The sequence below is a fragment of the Triturus cristatus genome, chromosome 4_1, assembly GCF_964204655.1.
Source record: "Triturus cristatus chromosome 4_1, aTriCri1.1, whole genome shotgun sequence".
Taxonomy (NCBI): Eukaryota; Metazoa; Chordata; class Amphibia; order Caudata; family Salamandridae; genus Triturus; species Triturus cristatus.
Window position 1 is genome coordinate 173364774 of NC_140585.1, and position 18692 is coordinate 173383465.

The 18692-nt window shown below is 45.5% G+C and overlaps 1 protein-coding gene across 3 annotated transcripts in view; it reads right to left on the reverse strand.

Annotated features, from left to right (window-relative positions):
• The window catches only part of LOC146853831 (serine protease FAM111A-like), a 117989-nt gene extending 101207 nt beyond the window's left edge, over window positions 1–16782 (reverse strand). The window contains exons 1-3 of one of the 3 annotated variants that reach the window (XM_085651822.1): window positions 16640–16782; window positions 7525–7576; window positions 5155–5199 (exon numbers count right to left, since the gene is read on the reverse strand). The gene's annotated coding sequence lies outside the window, so the exon portion shown is untranslated. Of the gene's footprint in view, window positions 1–5154; window positions 5200–7524; window positions 7577–14197; window positions 14251–16639 lie in introns of those variants that run through there. The other 2 variants (XM_085651823.1, XM_085651824.1) reach the window with 2 other exon arrangements.
• Between the last annotated feature and the right edge of the window lie 1910 nt (window positions 16783–18692).

Below are 18692 nucleotides of genomic sequence, written 5' to 3' on the forward strand. Positions count from 1 at the left end.
GTAGGCGGTGGTGAGTCTAGCTGTTTCTGGCAAGTGATTGGTATTGTTTGAGTATATAGGTCTTTGTGGTAAAGCCACATTACTTATTTTACAAAGCGTTGGTGGTTGTTGACAAGTTTCCTTTATAAGTAAGGATTATGGCTAGCTGCAGAATTACCGCTCAGCAGGTGGTTGGTATGCTTTTTAATCTTCTTCCGACCATGATTATGAGGCTGACAGTGCGTCTGAGGCAGAGGAGGAAGTGCAAGACTCTGGCAGTGAGTTTTCTGTCCACTGAGAATCATCTGATGATTAAGCTACTCTCAGTGCGGATGAAGCTCTCTCAGTGCAGATGAAGTGCCTGTTTTACAGGAGGACACTGATTTGTCTATGGTGCAGCAAGAGGCATCTGAATTGAAGGCTGGGGATGCAAAGCTTAACATTGGAAGTACTTGACTCAGGGTTGATCCAAACATGGTGCAGCCAGTGTTGGCTGCCTTTAGCAGTGATGCAGGGTGTGGAGTGAATTGTGAATATTTTTTGCCTATTCAGTTGTCGATGGATGATGTATTTTTGGCTGAGATCGTAGACCAGACTAATTTGTATGCTGAACAGTATTTGAGGGACAACAATGCCAGACTTAGACCCCGCTCTAGAGCTTCCCAGTGGAATCCCACAAATCTGGATGAGATGAAGAAGTTTTGGGGTTTAACTTTTTTGATGGGAAGCCGTCCCTGGCTTCATATTAGTCTACCAGTACCTGATGGCAACGGCCATATTTCCTGTAATTATGAGTTGTGATTGGTATTAACTTTTGCTTCGGGTGCTGCGTTTTGTTGAGAACGCTTCGGCGTTGACAAGAGAGCACCCTGACTGTGACTGCCTTTTTAAGATTCGGCCTGTTCTTGATCACTTTGTATATCGGTTTTCAGAGATCTATACTCCAGGGAAAGAAATAACTGTTGATGAGTTTTTGGTCCTGTTAAAGGGCCGTTTGGTTTTTAGGCAGCACATTCCTAGCAAGAGGGCACATTATGGAATTAAGATGTATATGTTGTCTGAGAGTAGGACAGGATATGTCTATAATTTCCGGGTGTACACTGGTAGGGATTCCTCTATTGACCCCCTTGGTTTTTTGTCCAATTTAGGAGTTTCAGAGAAAATTTTGTGGGAGCTTGTTAGAGGACTTTTTAACAAAGGTCACCCTTTGCATCTAGATAACTTCTACATTGTTGTGCAATTGTTTAAGGAATTGTTCAGAGTGGACACTCCACTCTAACCGTAAAGATTACCCAAATGAGCCTGTTTGCAAAATGCTTCACATGGGACAGTGCAGTGCCTTGTGTAGTTATGAACTGCTAGCTGTGAAATTTGTGGACAAGAGGGATGTCTACATGCTGGCTACCATCCATGATGAAAGTACTTCACCTGTGGCTATTTGGGGTCAAGTTGCTGAAGTGCACATACCTGTGTGCATTATAGACTACAATAAGCACATGGGTAGTGTCGATAAGAGTATATCAGAGGTTAGAACCTTACACTTCTGTTTGTAAGTGTTACTTTTGATATAAGAAGTTAGCCATCCATCTCTTCCAACTTTGAAACTTTTAATGCTTTTATTGTGTTCAAGGGGTGTTCTCCAGCGTCAAGGATGACTTTTGTTCAGTTTCAGGAGTCTATGATAGGCAGCCTTGTTGTTGTGGAACAGGCAAGTGTTCCTAGAGTTGGAGTGGTGGAGGATGTTGCTAGATTGAAAGATTGCCACTTTTCTGATTTTATTCCTCCCACACCTCAAAAAAACGATCCCTATAAGAGATGTAGAGTCTGTTTGCGAAGAGGTATGCGGAAGGAGAGTCGTATGCACTGTGCTGATTGTCCTTCTAATCCTGGGCTGTGTGTGACCACATGTTTCAGATTGTATCACACTCTAAAGAGTTTTTGGGAGAAACCATGATTCTAATAGTGAACTGCCTGGTCTGTTTTGTTTTATATTTGTACTTTTGTTTCACGGTTGGTATTGGAATGATGTATTTAGTTACCACTGTTGTGTTTGTGTTTTCTTTCTTGTTAAAAAAATATTTTATGGCCACGTGTGTCCAGACTGGCGCTTGGCTGGCGCTGTGCATGGACTGGCACTTGGCTGGCAGTGTGCGTGCACTGATGATTGGCTGGAGGTGTGGGTGGACTAGTGCTTGGCTGGCGGTGTGGATAGACTGGCGCTTGGCTGGCGGTGTGCATGGGCTGGCGGTGTGCGTGGGCTGGCGCTTGGCTGGCGGTGTGCGTGGGCTGGCATTTGGCTGGAGGTGTGCATGGACTGGTGCTCGACTGGTAGTGTGCCTGGGCTGGAATTTGGCTGGCGGTGTGTGAGTAGTGACTTGCATCTGATCATTACACACACTGCTAGCCAAATGCCATGGCACACACTACGTCAACCACCAGCTGGTGTGATTGCTGCATCAGTCATGAGGGCATATGAAAGTGATGGGCCCTTGAATGGAGAAGTCTCTTGATGTGAATGTTGTAATGTGCTGGGCCCGCGGCTGGAGGTGTGAATGGTCTTGTGTGTGTCACGTATGAAAGGTGTGTGAATGGCCTGTAAAGAGGTTGGCGCCTTGCCGTGGCTTTACAGTTCACAACCTTTTAATTATTAACAGTGCATTTCATTTTTGTGAAATCTCTTGTTAATAAAATGTTATGCTCTGAAACTTCACTCACCCTCGTGCCACATCCAACCAGTATGTGTGTGTACTTGAGGAACAGCTGCATAGGCAGTCATATTTTGTCTTGTCTGTCTTTCTGTGCTAAGGTGTAGTTTGTCTCTGGGAAAATCTACCAGCTTTAGATATTTTTGAAAACTAGAAAAAATGCAGAGTACTGGGTGGTGTGCCTCTCATGGATCCCAACATTTTTTTTCACGCACAATGCCATGCAAATCTCAAAATGTGATACTAGTCACACATTTTCCTTGCATTACTCGGTCATAATCTTCTGGTCTCAAAAAAACCACAAATTTCCTACCACCCTGTGTTCCCCCAGGTCTGCCGATAAAAATGGTACCTCACTCATGTGGGTGGGCCAAGTACCCACGACAGGTTAGGGCCCAAAACGTACTGTGGAGACATCAAAATTACCTACCACAAAACGACCTGGATTTGAATGGGGGGGGGGGGGGGGGGAGAGGCGGTAGGGGTTTGGCCCCGTGCTTGGAAGCCATCTAGGGAAACTTACCAAACCCACACATTTCTGAAAACTAGACAGCTGGTTTAGTCCAGGGAGGGATGGCTTGCGTGGATCCCCCAAACTTTTCCTACCCAGGATCCTCTGAAAACCTCAAATTTAGCTGGAAATAAAATCACATTTTCCACACATTTCTGTGTGGGATCACCATGCCAGCACAAATGTCCTACCACACAGCGTTCCCCTAAGTCTCCCGAGTAAAATGATACCTCATTTGTGTGGTTGGTCCTGTACTTTCTCCCTACTTGTTGCACTTACTGCACGTGCCCATGCTGGATTTGTTCATTGTGACCCTAGTTTGATCATAAAGGTCCCTGCAGCCCCCCACGTCCTGGTTTCTTCTTGTATCCCCCCCAATCCCATCCTGAACCCTCTTCTAGATCAAAAAATCAGTAGTAGAGTGGATCACTGGTCCTGGGAAACCAGGGTATTGCATGGTTAGTACTTTGTACTGTTTAAGAAACCCTCATTCACGTTTCGTTAAGGATCGAGATTAGCGGTATATCTTGATTCTCCGCTGGATTTGGTATTAACGTGATCGCATAATCATTGGGTTAATCCAATGCTTCCTCCACCCGGAGGCTTTTACCACTGGTAATCACAGTAGTGATCGTGAATAAAAAAGGTGAAGTGATTGTGGTGAGGAAAAAAGTTATTTAAAACATCTCGTAAAGCCAGTAGATTTCTTTATTACTACTGGATTCGGGATAGGTAAAAAAGTTTTCTAGTTGTGCACGTATCCGACTTATTATGGTCAAGTGCACTTTTTAAAAAAATTGTGTCCAAAAAAGGTCAACATGTTTCAGCCCTCGTCAGCCCCTAGGGGTCAAGTGGGCTTTCTTCAGGACCTGGTGCAAAACAGAGTGGCCTTAACTACAGGCACCCTTGTGGATGTGCAGGAAAATTATTTCCTTCTTGGTTGCACATTCAATCTGGTCTCCTTTGTTACAGGCCACAACGGGTACTCTAGGGGGGTCGCTTCACGCTCTCTTTGGCGTCGGTCTGTGACCTGTGCTGACTCTGCCTCCTAGGACCAAGAAGGAAATCATTTTCCTGCACATCCACAAGGGTGCCTGTAGTTAAGGCCACTCTGTTTTGAACCAGGTCCTGAAGAAAGCCCACTTGACCCCTAGGGGCTGACGAGGGCTGAAACATGTCGACCTTTTTTGGACACAATTTTTTTAAAAAGTGCACTTGACCATAATAAGTCGGATACGTGCACAACTAGAAAACTTTTTTACCTATCCCGAATCCAGTACTAATAAAGAAATCTACTGGCTTTACGAGATGTTTTAAATAACTTTTTTCTTCACCACAATCACTTCACCTTTTTTATTCACGATCACTACTGTGATTACCAGTGGTAAAAGCCTCCGGGTGGAGGAAGCATTGGATTAACCCAATGATTATGCGATCACGTTAATACCAAATCCAGCGGAGAATCAAGATATACCGCTAATCTCGATCCTTAACCAAACGTGAATGAGGGTTTCTTAAACAGTACAAAGTACTAACCATGCAATACCCTGGCTTCCCAGGACCAGTGATCCACTCTACTACTGATTTTTTGATATATTGAGACAAGGAAGCTGAGTGGACCTAAGCCCTTCTTTCTCCCTCCTATCTGATTTTTGAACCCTCTTCTAGATCTCCTGCATAGTTCCTTGTCCAGCTGCTGCTGTCTAACTGCCTTTTTAAAAATATTGCACACAAAGCACAGACTCATTCTCTCTTCCTATGTGTGTCTGACTGTTGTTTCTGGCATATGCACGAGACACTGCTCATTCTTGCGAGATCTCGTCCTGCATGTGGTCCAACGGCCATCTTTGGGGCACAGCTATAAATACCACGGTCTATGCATGACGTTTCGCCTCCCTTGAAACGGTTGTGTTCCTGCGAGCCCTCGCCCAGACCCTGCAAATCCCAAAGAAAACTTACCTGAGACCTCAGAGCTGGAGTTTTGGTCAACCGACACCGTATTACCTTGGAATGGAAACAAAGACCAGTAAGATCTAACCTGTTTAAAAATGCGCCGCCTATAGATAACACTACTGAAGCACTTCACAAAATTCAAGCATCATAACAGACCAAAGGCTTTCCAGCAATCCAATCGTCCATTGCACTTACTGAGATAAGGGAGTAATAGGATTGCAAAGGCCATAGTGCGAGCTAAACACTTATTTTCTGGTGCAAACTAAAAACATCAAGTTGTCCTTGGACTTGGGCACTCTTGAGAATAATAAAGAAAAGTAATTTAAGCCCTTGATATTCTGAATATTGTTTTTGTTGAATCAGGTAAATTTCAAAGGTGTACATTTACAGATGAATGTGACAGAAGCTTATCGGAACGGTGTGTAATCGAAGAGACCATTACTAATGCTTGTGTTCTATTGTTACAGTTAAACTGAACCAATACAACCCACATTACTTGGGAGAGAAGCCTGGGATTACCTGGAGAGAATCCCAAAATACAAATACCTCTCTCTGGCCCATTCTCATTGGGGAATGTCCCTGCCCCATTTTCCCATCACCCTGGGGACCAATTGCCAGCCCTAATAGTTCTCAATGTCTAGGCAGAGAATTGGGTGGTTCTGGGTGGTCCAGTGTATGCATTTATGGCGAGGGGCTTGTATCACTACTGCAGTTGGCACCCCAAAGAGTACACAACAGTTTTATGGTTTAAATGTTTTTATTAAACACAACAGTTTTAAACATGATTGTTGTGGCTATCCCTAAACCGCGATCACATTAAGTCAGTGATTTATTGCACTGAGTAAAAAGCAGTGATGTATTCTTCATTTAAAATTTAATTTAATTCTCATTGAGGTGCCTATTGAAAAATAAAAATACATGCTATTTTTATAAACTGGTGTTGGATTTTTAATGAGTTGTATTTTCTTCTTATTCACTGGTTTGTTACTTCTTAATGCTTTACACATGTTCCTTTGATAAAGCCCGAGTGCTCGGTGCCACACCTACTTACTGAGCTATGGTTTTACAAATGAACCTGACTGGACCAGATACCGAATTGCGTCATTCTTGCATGGTGAGGTCATACAATCACACCATGTAATAATGCCCATTTCTCATACTGGGCATTTGGGGCAGACCAAAACCGGGAACAAATGGGTTAACCACTTCCATTGGTCCCAGGTGTCTGAAAAAGTGAAGGATTGCTGTTGCTCTAGCACCACCTGTTAAGCCAATGGCACGACTAGAGGGCAACCCAAGTCTCCCTTAATTCCACCTAGTGTGGTAGGGACTTTTTTTGAGAGGGCGGGACTGACATAGTTGGCTTCCAGGACCATAAAACTGCCTCAGAGAATAAGTTTATCCAGGTGGTGATGGATTATGCCTCTTGGTACACCAAAGCCAGACCTCCAAGGATGGTGACTGCACCGATGGTGGTCAGGGTACTGCGTGGTATATTTAGCAGCGTGGGATTCCTAAGGTTTTTAATTCAAATGTATATTTTCTTACCGTATGTAAAGCCTACCCCTGCCGCACACAGCCTTTGGCTGTGCGCAGCAGGGGATTGGCCACAGGGATTGGCCTGCCACGAGGCCCTGTGACCAAACCTCCAGTAGGATGTCAACCCCCACAACCTGGACTGGCTTCCACTCGCAACCTTCAACTGGAACAGTCTCAAAAACTGCAATCTAGATTTATTGGACCATTCCCTATTGTGTTGATGATAACTCCTGTAACTGCAAAATTGCTTCTACCGCTTGCGTATACTATCCACCCGGCATTCCACGTTTCCCTTCTCAAACCTGTTCATCCTGACACTCACACTGACAACTCGCATCCTTGTCAACAATCACCCTGAATACAAGATCGCCAAGATACTTCACTCTAAACTGATCAGGGGTCGCCTTCATTACTTCGTCCACTGGAACGGGTATAGCCCATCTGACAGTTCCTGGGACACAGAGATCTTTGATCATGCACTCTGTCTAGTTTGTCACTTTCACGCCCTATTTTAACACAAACCCCAGTCAGTTAGTCATCCTTTAGGGGGGAGAACTGTTGCACTTTCTGCATGTGCCCATGTAAGGTGCACTCATTGTGGGCTTAGTGTGACCACAAAGATCCCTGCAGCCATCCACATTCTGGTTTCTCCCTCCAGCTCCCAACTCCCTCACATGCACGAGACTCCATGCATTCTCGTGAGATCACACCACAGCTGTGCTCCTGTGGCCATTTTTGGGCCACAGCTATAAATATTGGTCTTCGTCTCCCTTCAAGAGAAGCTGTGTTCCTGAGAGCCAAGACCCTGCAAAAGCCCTAGAGAATGAGAACACTTACCTTGGACCTCGAAGCTGGAGTCTTCGGTTCTAGCAACCAGTGCCCTTCTACCCTGGAAAAGAAAGAAAGACAAGTAAGATGAAACCAGTTTAAGTATGCACTTTCCCAGCAATCCAATTGCCTACTGCGATCACTGAGATAAGAAACTAATCTGATTGCAAAGGCCATAGTGTGAGCTAATAACATATTCTGGTGCAAACTAAAAAGCATTTGAATCAAGTTCACCTCTGACTTGGGCATGCTTGAGAATAATCAAGAAGACTCTCAGCCCTTGATATTCAGAATATTAAACTGTAAAACCAACTTTGGCATTTAGACCAATGGCAAAGCCCCCACCTTCCTTGTATATATACCTATCTATCCATCCATCTATCCATAGAAGATAATCAACTATATATCAGGTCACTCCTAAGGCAGACCTACTGAGCCCTAAAGGCAGGGTGAATTATATTAAAGAGAAGGATGTGCGTTTTGTTAATTTTACATGTCCTCACAGTAAAACCGTGCATTGTTGTTTTTAACTGTAGAAAGGCTGGTTGTCCCATTTGCAAGTACAGAGTTAAAAGCTCACAACTCAGCAGTGATAACTTCTGAATGAGACTACCACATGCGAAACTTCAAGGTGTCGAAATAATTGCTGCATTAAAAGCAACTTATTGCTCAAGTAGAATTTAATGTAACTCTGATAATAATTGTAGCTGTAAAAAGTTGGCACTTGCTCAGTTTCCAGTAACTGTTATCCTTACACAAAGCTTCTGTCCTCGAGACAACATGCTGCCCTCCTGGGGAGAAGTGTGAATGGCTCTAAGGAAGGAACATAAAGGCCTGCCATTGGAAATAGTGTGCCCTGCTCTTGGCAGAAAGGCTAAAGAGGGTGTTAGACCAAAAGGCAAGCTTCAAAGGGGAAGCCACTTTTGAAGGGAAAATGGTATCAATACACAAAAAGGGCTGCTCTTTTTGTTTTAGCAGACAGGACATAAAAGTTGCACCCCTGGCACTCAGATCATGTCGGACTTGGAGAAGACTGAAGAAGGACTGTCCTGCTATTCTCTCCTCGTTCCAGCAAAGAGAGACTACATCAAAGACTAGATTGCGTCACCTTGGCTAGCAAAGGAGTGGATAATCAAGCATTAAGGAGTAGTCGGTATTGTCATGATTAGTGGCAACACTGTCTAATAGGTAGGACACACACGGTCAGCTGCTGGGACCCAGTCTACAGACAATGCAGTGACAGACCCATATCGAGCGATTCCCGCAGTGACTTACCCCAGCACCACCAGACTTCAAGGAGCAGTGAAGTAGAGGTGGGTGAGTTTTACAAAGGCATCCTTGTGCCCTGGGCATCCCCCATTTTTTGCTGACAGGTACTGGTGGACTGACTGTCCCTGGGCTCTGCCTAACCAGGCCCAGGGCCAGTGCTTTGCTGAAAAGACACATAGAATACAGTGAAAACACCTACATACACTAGGGTAAACTATGGGTTAGGGTGCCACTGTGATTGGCATGACCTCCTCTATAAGGCCCTAGTACATAATAGGGCAGGGAGAGTGAAACCATCTTTACGTCCCTAGTATATAATAGGGCCTGGCAGTTTTTAGAGGCCAGCAGCCCTTTCTGCACTTGCATGTGTGCACTGCTGAGGCCTGAGATCAGTTTAAAAGCAGCCTTTTGTTGCAGGCCTGCTTTTAAAATGCAAATTATACCCAAATTCGACTTTGGTGTTCAGGGCACTTCAAAATTAATAAACTACAATATTTTGGCATATTACGTAATCCTAGGATTTTCCCTAGGTGTCCCAGGCGTGGGGGGGGGTCAGGTATTTATAAGGAGGGCCCTTATAAAATGGTTTTTATACGCCCTGGGGTTAGTGAAATTGCACATTTCACTCTCCACATTGTAGTAAAGTGCTTCCCAAGATCGACTTTTGTGCTACTGTATACTGTGGATTGAGAATTTGCAATATTCTGACGTATTCAGAACCCCTAAAGTCTCCCCTGGGTGTTCCAGGGGTGCGGGAGTGGGGTCCTTTAGATATAGGCAGGGTCCTTATAAAAGATGTTTTATAGTCCCTGGTGTTAAAGAAATTGCCCAGTTCATTTTCCCATTGCAGATCCCTAGCCACATAGGTTAACATGGCAAGAACTTATTAATTAATAACTAACATGAAGGATGTCATAAAAATATTATTCAAGAACTCCCTAGAATGGTATTGACAAATCCAGCAATATGTTATTGTTGAATTTATCTTAAAATGTACAGACAAGAAGTTATAAGACTTTCTTGTCTGTAAGCCAAAATTCAGCCTTCCAGTGGTCTGTCCTGATTGGTCAGAGTTTAGTGGATTAGCCAGGCCGCTTTGATGAGGTGATAAGTAGCCCCTAAGGTTAGAAAGCCATTCTTGGAGGGCAGGGTTCTGCTACATAGGAATGCCTGAGCAAGAAGAGGGGTGCTAAACAATAATCTTCACTAGAAGGCAGGCAGGAGAAGCCAGTTTAAATTACACTCTTACTCTTTGAACCCAGCCAGATGACAGGATTAAGGAAGGAATGAGCAGATGCCAGGAGGAGGGACAATATGGAAATCTTTGGAAAAAAGATCCCTAAGTGGACCGACTCATCCTGGCGAGCCAAGCCGGACACCCTCAACTGTTAGCCAGCCTGCCGTCCAGGTTCATCCCACTGAAAAGCTCCAGAGGTCCGGCCTCCAGAATTTGACCAGGAGTTGGTGGAAATCGAAGTAGTCGAACCCTCACTGAATCTGGCCTGGTGAAGAGCATCAAGGGACCCCGCAAGAAAAAGCTCTGTAAAAGATTCTAAGTCTGAAAATAGAAAAGGTGAACAGACCAACCGCCCACCTTCAACCACGAGCCGGCCTGTATCTCTGGTTCGTCCCGCTGGAAGCTCCTGGGCTCGGACTTCCATAAGTTTGACTGGGAGCTCATCAAAAGGCAACCCTCACCAATTCCAAACTGGCTCAAAGCTTCGAGGGACCCCAGGAAGAAAAGCTCCAGAAAAGTTTCTAAGTCAGAAGGTAAAAACTTTGACAGAGACGTACCGCGAGGGGTAGCTGCGCAGGGCTCCATGGCTGTTGTCCTGAAACTTTGACTTTGTCCCGGTCTAGCGCAACCAGATGTCCCAATAGGCTCCATAGGTTTCTATGTGCTATATAGTGCTAAATCTTTTTTTAAAAATCATATCTCCGGTTTCTTACATTCCATGTTTTTTGTTTTGGTGTCATTTTAAAGATACAAATATTTCCTATTTTTATAAATTGTTGTTGCATTTTATTGTGTGTTCTGTACTAATTTTTTACTGAATTGGTGCTTTTAAATGCTTTACATACCTATCTTTGAAATTAAGCCTGTCGTGCTCGCAACCAAACTACCAAGGGTTGAGCATGGGAATAATTTTCTAAGACCGATTCTGAGCACCATATTGTGTTAGTGGCCTTCTTGCCAGTGGTAGATGCATTTTACCACTACTAATAATCCACTTTCCAACAGTGAGCAACAAATCAACAGGAAGATTTGAGCCAAGGGTAATCTCTTGCTCTAAACGCCTGTGGGGGAGCAGAGGCAAGAAAATATTTGGCATGTACATGTAAATCATGCCACAAACGTGATCTTAAAGTTTGTATTTCAAATAGCTTTTCACCTTAGTACATCTGATTTCCTCACTATATTGAGAGGCATTTATTAAAAGTGTTTTTTTGTTTAACAGTAAGTTAGAAACATTTCTGTTGCCCTCGTCTCACCCTCACAGCACGGTCATTAGTGAACTATGGGCCAGATGTACGACCGTTTTTAGCGGTCACAAACTGAGAATCAGGCCGTTTGCAACCACTAAATCGGCTTTTGCAATGCACTAACCCTATTTTGCGAGTCGGTAACGTATTACTGACTCGCAAAATAGGGTTTGTGAGTGACTATTAAGAAAAGGAGTTTCTAGGGCTTCCCTTCCTAATAGTGAGTCATAGTGGCATCGATGAATGTTTTGCTTCCCGAATGCGGTCAGAGAACATTCATATTTTATCAACTCTGTGAAGGAGGTGGTAATCCATTTGCAAACAGAAAGGGGTCCCCAAGGGACACCTTTCCCTATGTGAATGTGGGCGCCAGCATCTTTTAAGAACAGGTAACGGTCCCATGGACCACTGCCTACTCTTAGAAAATTAAAAGAAACCTTTTCATTTTTCCTTTTTAAATGCGTCCAGTTTTGCCTTTAAGGAAAACTGGCTGCATTTCAGAAAAAAAAATGCTTTATTTAAAAAGCAATCACAGACATAGTGGTCTGCTAACCCCAGCAGGCCCCCATCGCTGTGATTGCAGACCATTCCCAATGGGTCGCAAATTGCGACCTACCTCATGAATATTAATGAGGTAGTTCATTTGCGACCCCATTGGCAATCGCTAAATGTGTGAGACACATTAGTACAATTTATTTCGCGACAAAAAAAAACCCGCAATTTGAAAAATGAAATGGTTGTACATCTGCCCGTAAGGCAAGTCTGTGGTCATGAGTGCTATTTATGGCTTTGGGTATTACTCAGTGGCGGCTGGTGACATTTGAAAGTGGTAAGGCGTAAAATTTGTGTAGTAGAGCAGGTGTATAAAGTCTTCACTGCCAGCATGTGTTTTGCCGAAATCCAGCTTTATCAAGACTGATGAAGAAAATAGGATAGAATGCAAAATGTGAATAAAAGCATGGGAAATAACACATTGTGATGTAACAATTTACATTTTGTGTGATCAGTATAAGAATTGCAGCACCACCTAATAGCTATCATCTGTTGACTACCTTCAGTCATTTATAGAGAAAGGTCGTGCTTCCTTAGAAACATAATAAATCATAGATAATTATTGCACTTTTTTTTACAAGGTTATCTCAAATGATATGCATGTATTTTTAATCTGTAGTTAGTAACAGAAAGAACAAAAAAAATTCCTACATTTATGAGGGAGTACTTCAATACAACTATTCCTATTTTGACAAAAGTAAATGCGCCTACCTACATGTCAAAACAAACGGACGGAAACAAACAACCGGTAATTAATTATGTGGGTCGGCTCCACTAATTAATACCGGTTGTTTGTAGAAAACGTTCAATAGTTGAAAGAATTGTTGCGTGTATCCTGGGCTCGGCTCCAGAAGTTACACTGCTTTCTGAGAGAGTCCTGGGAGGTACTGCTTCTTTTGGGAGGTTCGCTTCTGTTTGTTAAGTGTATCGGGTCATTTGTCATTGTCAACACATACCCCCCTCCCCTCTCCATCGCGATTGACTGCAGAGCTGCTGGTTTTACATTTTGAAGCCGTGCGCAGTAATGGCTTCAGTGACTTTAGTTCCCAATCCATCATGTCAGCCTCAGATGCAGTGGGTTCATCTAGGGCTTCTAGAGGCCTCTAATGATATCCCAGGGACAGTCCACCACATACTGACGCAGTCTGTCATATTTTGAGATGAGCACAATAACAGTGTTTAATAATAAAAACGTGCCAGACCCTTCATCCGGTCCTCTTATTCTAGTCTCGTCCATTATGAAGAACTGAATCCGTATAAGCACACAACTTGGTTCTCATGACTGTTCTGAGGTGACTAAATCTTATCTGCCGGAGTCTCAACTCACATGAACAGATGCGCAGCTGTCAATGGTGCACCAACACCGGGGTTCACAGGCCTTAGGGACCCACTGAACCTTAATTTTGGCAGTATTTTATTACCCAGAGAGTCGTGCGCGGGTTCACTTTCCTTGCTTTCACTAGAGCCCGTGCCATCCTTGATGAGCTACTGAAGTATACTGTAGGAGGCGGAAGACAGTGAGGCCTTTTTTGGAAACCTGTAAACTACCGGAAGATGCACTATCGTATGGCCACTTCCAACTAAGCCCCTACTACATGGACTCTAGCAAGTAGAGAAACCTCCCATACAGCGTGGTTGCTGTCAGTGTACCTGTAATACTGCCGTAACGGTAAGGCACAGCTCCTGTGCACAACCGAGCATGCATGCATTCATTCATTCATTCATTCAGTGGCGCCTCGCGCACATTGAGCACTTCCCACATTGCACTCGTTTCTTCTCGCATGTGCGTGTGACAGTTTGGGCCTACAAGTCCTGCGAAGAAGCCAAGGGAGAGAACAATACAACAGTGCGAGTGTTGGATGCACGCATTACACACGAACGGCGAGAATAATCTTCTGTCCCGCCTCTGCTACACCCTTCCACTGTGGCGTTAAAAGTAAACCACAGTGTCAGGAGGCTGCGGTGGGGGAGGACGAGCTGACCTGGAATCCTTTAGATTCGAAGCATGTTTTACCAGGCTTGCCACAGTTCTCACAGGGAGGAAAACAGCAATGTTTTCTGGCAATTTCAAATAATAATGCCATCGGTGACGAAACGATAGGAGTTACTTTATTGTACATCAGTATTTACCCAATACAAATAATTCACAGAGCAAATAGGTTTGGTTTTTGCTGAGAGCATGCATACCGACAAACAACATGCAAGCAGAAAACCCTTTATACAGGCACGCACGTAAACACACATAGGCAGAGCAACACTCTGACAAACGTCAATGCACACTTTCAGACCACAAAACACCAGTTGCTCCCTATACTCGCGGGGTGGAGGAGGAGTTTAAAGTAAAAAAACAAACAAAAAAAAAAAAAACCCCACTTACCTGACTATGCGGGTTCCCGCCGCCTCTGCTGTCTGCTCCTGGGCCGGTCCGGTGCTTTGGCGCCTTCAACATCTTCTGCGTGAGGGGCTGGCAATCCAGACGCGGCTCCAGCAGAGGGCAGGTATACTCCCTGCCCATTAGGAGACTAGGGGCAGCGCATGAAGCAACCCTCGGTCTCTTAAGGGGAAGGCTAGTGCACATGTTCGGGGCTGATCATAAAAATGATCAACCCAAAAACGAACATGCACACTATTGCGCTGTCACTCAACGGCTGAGAGTGCTGCCGCAGCCCCACCCCCTTCAGTGTCACGCTGAAGGGGGTGGGGCTGCGGCAGCACTCTCAGCCGTTGAGTGACAGCGCAATAGACAGCGTCCGTGTTCTACTTCAGACGCTAATTCCAATCAGGAGTGATTGCTGCAATTAGCGTCAGAAGTATAACGATTTCTGCCGTGGCATTAGTGGGGCAACGCCCCCAATGGACGCACCGCCACTGATATTACTGTAGCTGAAGCAGCGTTATAGTCAATTAAACCAAATGCAACAGGTTTTTGTACAGCGCAAACCTTGAAGTCGGATAGTTGAAGCTGCTCTCATATACCATAGTGAAGAAAAAGGAGGCTAAGCGAAGTAAAATTTTTGCCCAGGATCGCACAGTCTGATCGATCCCAGGTTCTCTTTTTTCAAATTCTGCAATTCAGCTCCTGAATGGGCATTTCTTTTTCGCTCCTGTTTTACTTCAAAGCTTGTGCTTCGTCTTTCATTCTTGGCGCTTGAGGCCAGTGCGTGAGGGGCTGGCAGAAGGCTCATGAAAGCTCATTGTTGCTCGAAGGTTCTCGAAGACCACGGCGGGCCGGAGCTGGGGCTCTGGGTCGAGCCTGGCTCCAGCTTTCAGTGGCTTACCCACAGGCGGGCAACCAGAGCCATATTTCGGGGGGCTGAAAAAGATTTCGGGGGGGGGGGGGGGGGGCTAAGTCTTCCAGCCATAGGCAGAGTGGCTGGAAGAAGTGGTGAAAAGACAACAAAAGTCTCATTAACAAATAAATGGTCTTTTAAAGACCTGTGAAGTACTCGGGTGCGGCTTCAATTAGGTGCGGCTTCAATTAGACGGACGCCAGCCCGCGAGGCTGTCTCATACGGGCTGACACACATGGGGGGGGGGGGACGCTGAAGCCCGGTGAGCCCAATGGGTGTTGCGTGCCTGCTTACCCACAACAAAGTAGGACCGCAGGAGGCCCCGGGACTGCTCATCCGATGTCTCGGCGTCCACCACCCCTGGGCGCACGCAGGGTTATTTCTCTGCAAACGCTCATAGCATATAGGGTGTGCATCATTCAGACTTTGACGTGTCTGCCGCATGGAGCATCACCAGGACCGATTACACGTCCTTCTATAAGTGGATATGACACAGGATCCCATAGGAGCACGCCATAAAGGTCCCTATATGCACAGGCCATAAAGGATTCTGTAAGACTTGTTCCACAGTCTATTATTAACTGGTAGCTCAAATATTTCCCTGAGTGCACGGAGCTCAGGCTCCTATCCTAATGCAGAGGGTTCTGTACACAACTTTTGTTCAATCTACCAGAAGTCAGCGTTTCAAAGCTTCCACGTTCAGGGTCTAGGGTCGGCACCCCCGTCACCGGGCGCACTCACACCCACCTGCAGGGCATCACCTGGCGGATTCATTCTGGCTGTCCCCCTCCTCTCCTTATTCCAGGCAGACTGCCCAGCCCACACCTCACCTTCTATAATGTCCTCAGTGGACAGCTCCTGGTGCCTGCAGCGCACTCTCGCAGCACTGGACCTGTGGCGGTCACTGAGGCACCTGCAGCTACCGAGAGTGAGGCAGACCCCACACCTCTGGGCCAGCCCCGCGCCTGGCTGGATCCTACCCACCTCGCGTCTCCTTCGCGCTGCTTTTTAAAATCCCAGCTGTAATGACGAATTGTTGTCTATCCCACGGTTCAATAATGTTTTATCCCCCCCCCCCTCCCCCCCAGATGCATTAAAGCACTCTAGGGGTGGTGCGACCATTTCAGTGCAACCATCTCTTTATGCAAAAAAAAATGCTTTTTCATATTCATCTCATTTTACAGATTTCAGTGTTTGGTTTTTACTGGTGATAAAGTGTCACTCAAAGTATCATACAAGTCATACCAATGCAGGCACGGACCCTGAAGGTCACTCATAGGGGACTCTGAAGACTCGGCAGCTACCGTTGCCTCTTGTAAAATCGCTTCAACAACAGTCAAGTCACAGCATTCATAAGAAGAGCCTCGCACATTGGTTCCCTTCTGCCCCGGGTGCCAAAAGTCCTAGACCCGGACTGGAGTGCAGTTCAGACGGCATTCCGAGAACGAGCGGCATTGAGGGGACACTGAATTAAAACATTTTTTTTAAAGAAAGGTGTTTGTCGCAGCCAGAGAATCAATCGCCCTTACCTTTAGTTCTGGAATCAGAGATGTATCAAGGCGGTGAGTGGCGCGAACCTTCGAGACCGCTCCTCAGACAGTCAAGAGAGATGCTGACAGGCGACAGCTGCTCTTTGAAAACAGCCAAAGGCGCCAACACCCCTGAGCATTTCAGCAACTATGACGTTTTACCGCTCTGCATTTTATTGGTTCAGCTTATCCTCGCTATATTGACCGGTTGGTTGATATTTATATATCAAACACGTCACCCGTGGAAATGCCTTCAGTTTCGATTCCTTGCTTGAGTGGGAAGCCCGCCATTTGTACTTTCCCGCCTCTCCTTGAACATGTCACTGCCTTAACGAACATCTGCATTCAACCCCGAGCTTCAATGCAGATGAAAAGTCAAGTAAATTCACCTTTTTGGCTGCAACACTCACCTGTGAGTGAGTACGGTTCATTAAAACACAGGGAGCCCGCACTGCTATAAAAAAAACCAAGAACTCACATGTGTCTGCCTGATGTTTTCATACATTTTTTAGGTCTCGCCTGGCGTAAGACTGCGCAGACATGCACAGTCTCGCTGGCGAGATTTAATGTTTTGGTTAGATTTCTCTAGTGGGCTTTAAGCCCCGCCTCTCCTTTCCATTGGCTGGCGTCACCGTTTATGCTAAACGGTGGCCAGCCTTAGGAAAGGAGCGTCTCGTTACGTACACTTTTCTCTTTTAGAGCTGTCCCAGTTGGACTGGTTGCCCCGGCTTACTGCTGGCGTAAAAGTTTTTCTTATCTTTATATAAAGATAAGAAACCAGTCATGCGAGTCAGTCCAACTGGGACGGCTCGCGAGCCAGCGTCCAACTGGGACGGCTCTAAAAGAGAAAAAGACTATCCCCTCATTTATCTCCTGCACACACATGGCCAATTCACTCTCTTCCTACATACACCATACCTCTCTAAGCTTCATACCTTGCTCTTGGCGCAGGTCACATTCCGCAGGGCTCCGTAGATGATGGGCAGCAGCGCCACGATCATCAGGCTCCCGTAGGCTAGCGCCGCCCCTCGGGGGAGGCCGGCAGCCGGGCAGATGCGTTGGAAGCTGCGGGGTCCGAGTCGTTGATCAGCGACGGGGGAGGCTCTACCTCTGCCATGGCTGGAGGTTCGGGGAGCTGCAGGTTTCAGAGAGGGAGGTGGGGCGGGATGGTGCAGCGCCGTGGCTGCGTGGAGCTCTGTAGGAGGGCTCCGGACAGGGAAGAGACTGCTCTTTCAAGCTCCGCTGCTTTTTGGTACCGGTAAGGCCACGTTCTTTTTCTTTTTTTTGCATATTTTATATAGCGCGAACTCGACCCGAAGGTATTGGAGCACTTTACATAGCACAGTATTTACATTACACATTCAGGCACGGGGAGATTAAGTGATTTCCCAGAATCACATGAAGTGGACGCGACCTTGAGGCTCGAACCCTGGTTTCCTGCACCAGAGTCGGCAGCACCGAGTGACGTCCCTCCCGGATGAAGCACATTAAAACAAGCATTGGAAATGCAATAGGCCTCGCCTTTTATTAAGTTAAAGCATTTGCTTTGCTATATAATACCATTAGCAAAGCAAATGGCTTTAACTTAAAAGGCGAGGCCTATTGCATTTTCAATGCTTGTTTTTATAAGACAACGAGTGGTTAATAATCACGATTCTATTTGGAGAGATACAACAATAGATTTATAGAGTTGTGAAGGGCGAAGCTGACGACTTTCTTCTTTAGGCGTCGTCTCATGAGAATTATTGGTCCTAAACCACACCCCACGTCATTGTTCAGAGAGCCCATTTAAGTGCACAACAGTCAAGTATATTACTTTTACAGACAAATAGGCGGTGTACTTTTTATTAAAAGATTTGCAAATATAAACATTGCGGTTGAAAAGCAACTTTCTCTAAAGAATCTTTACAGACCTGGCCACTTACATCTCAATCATAGGGCAGAATTTATCATTTTGTCTTAATCGGAACAGAAATGTGAGTATAATGGGATTACGGATGCGGTCTAGCAAGTAGGACTCCGTTATCAACACACCTGCAGCAGCATCCGAGTA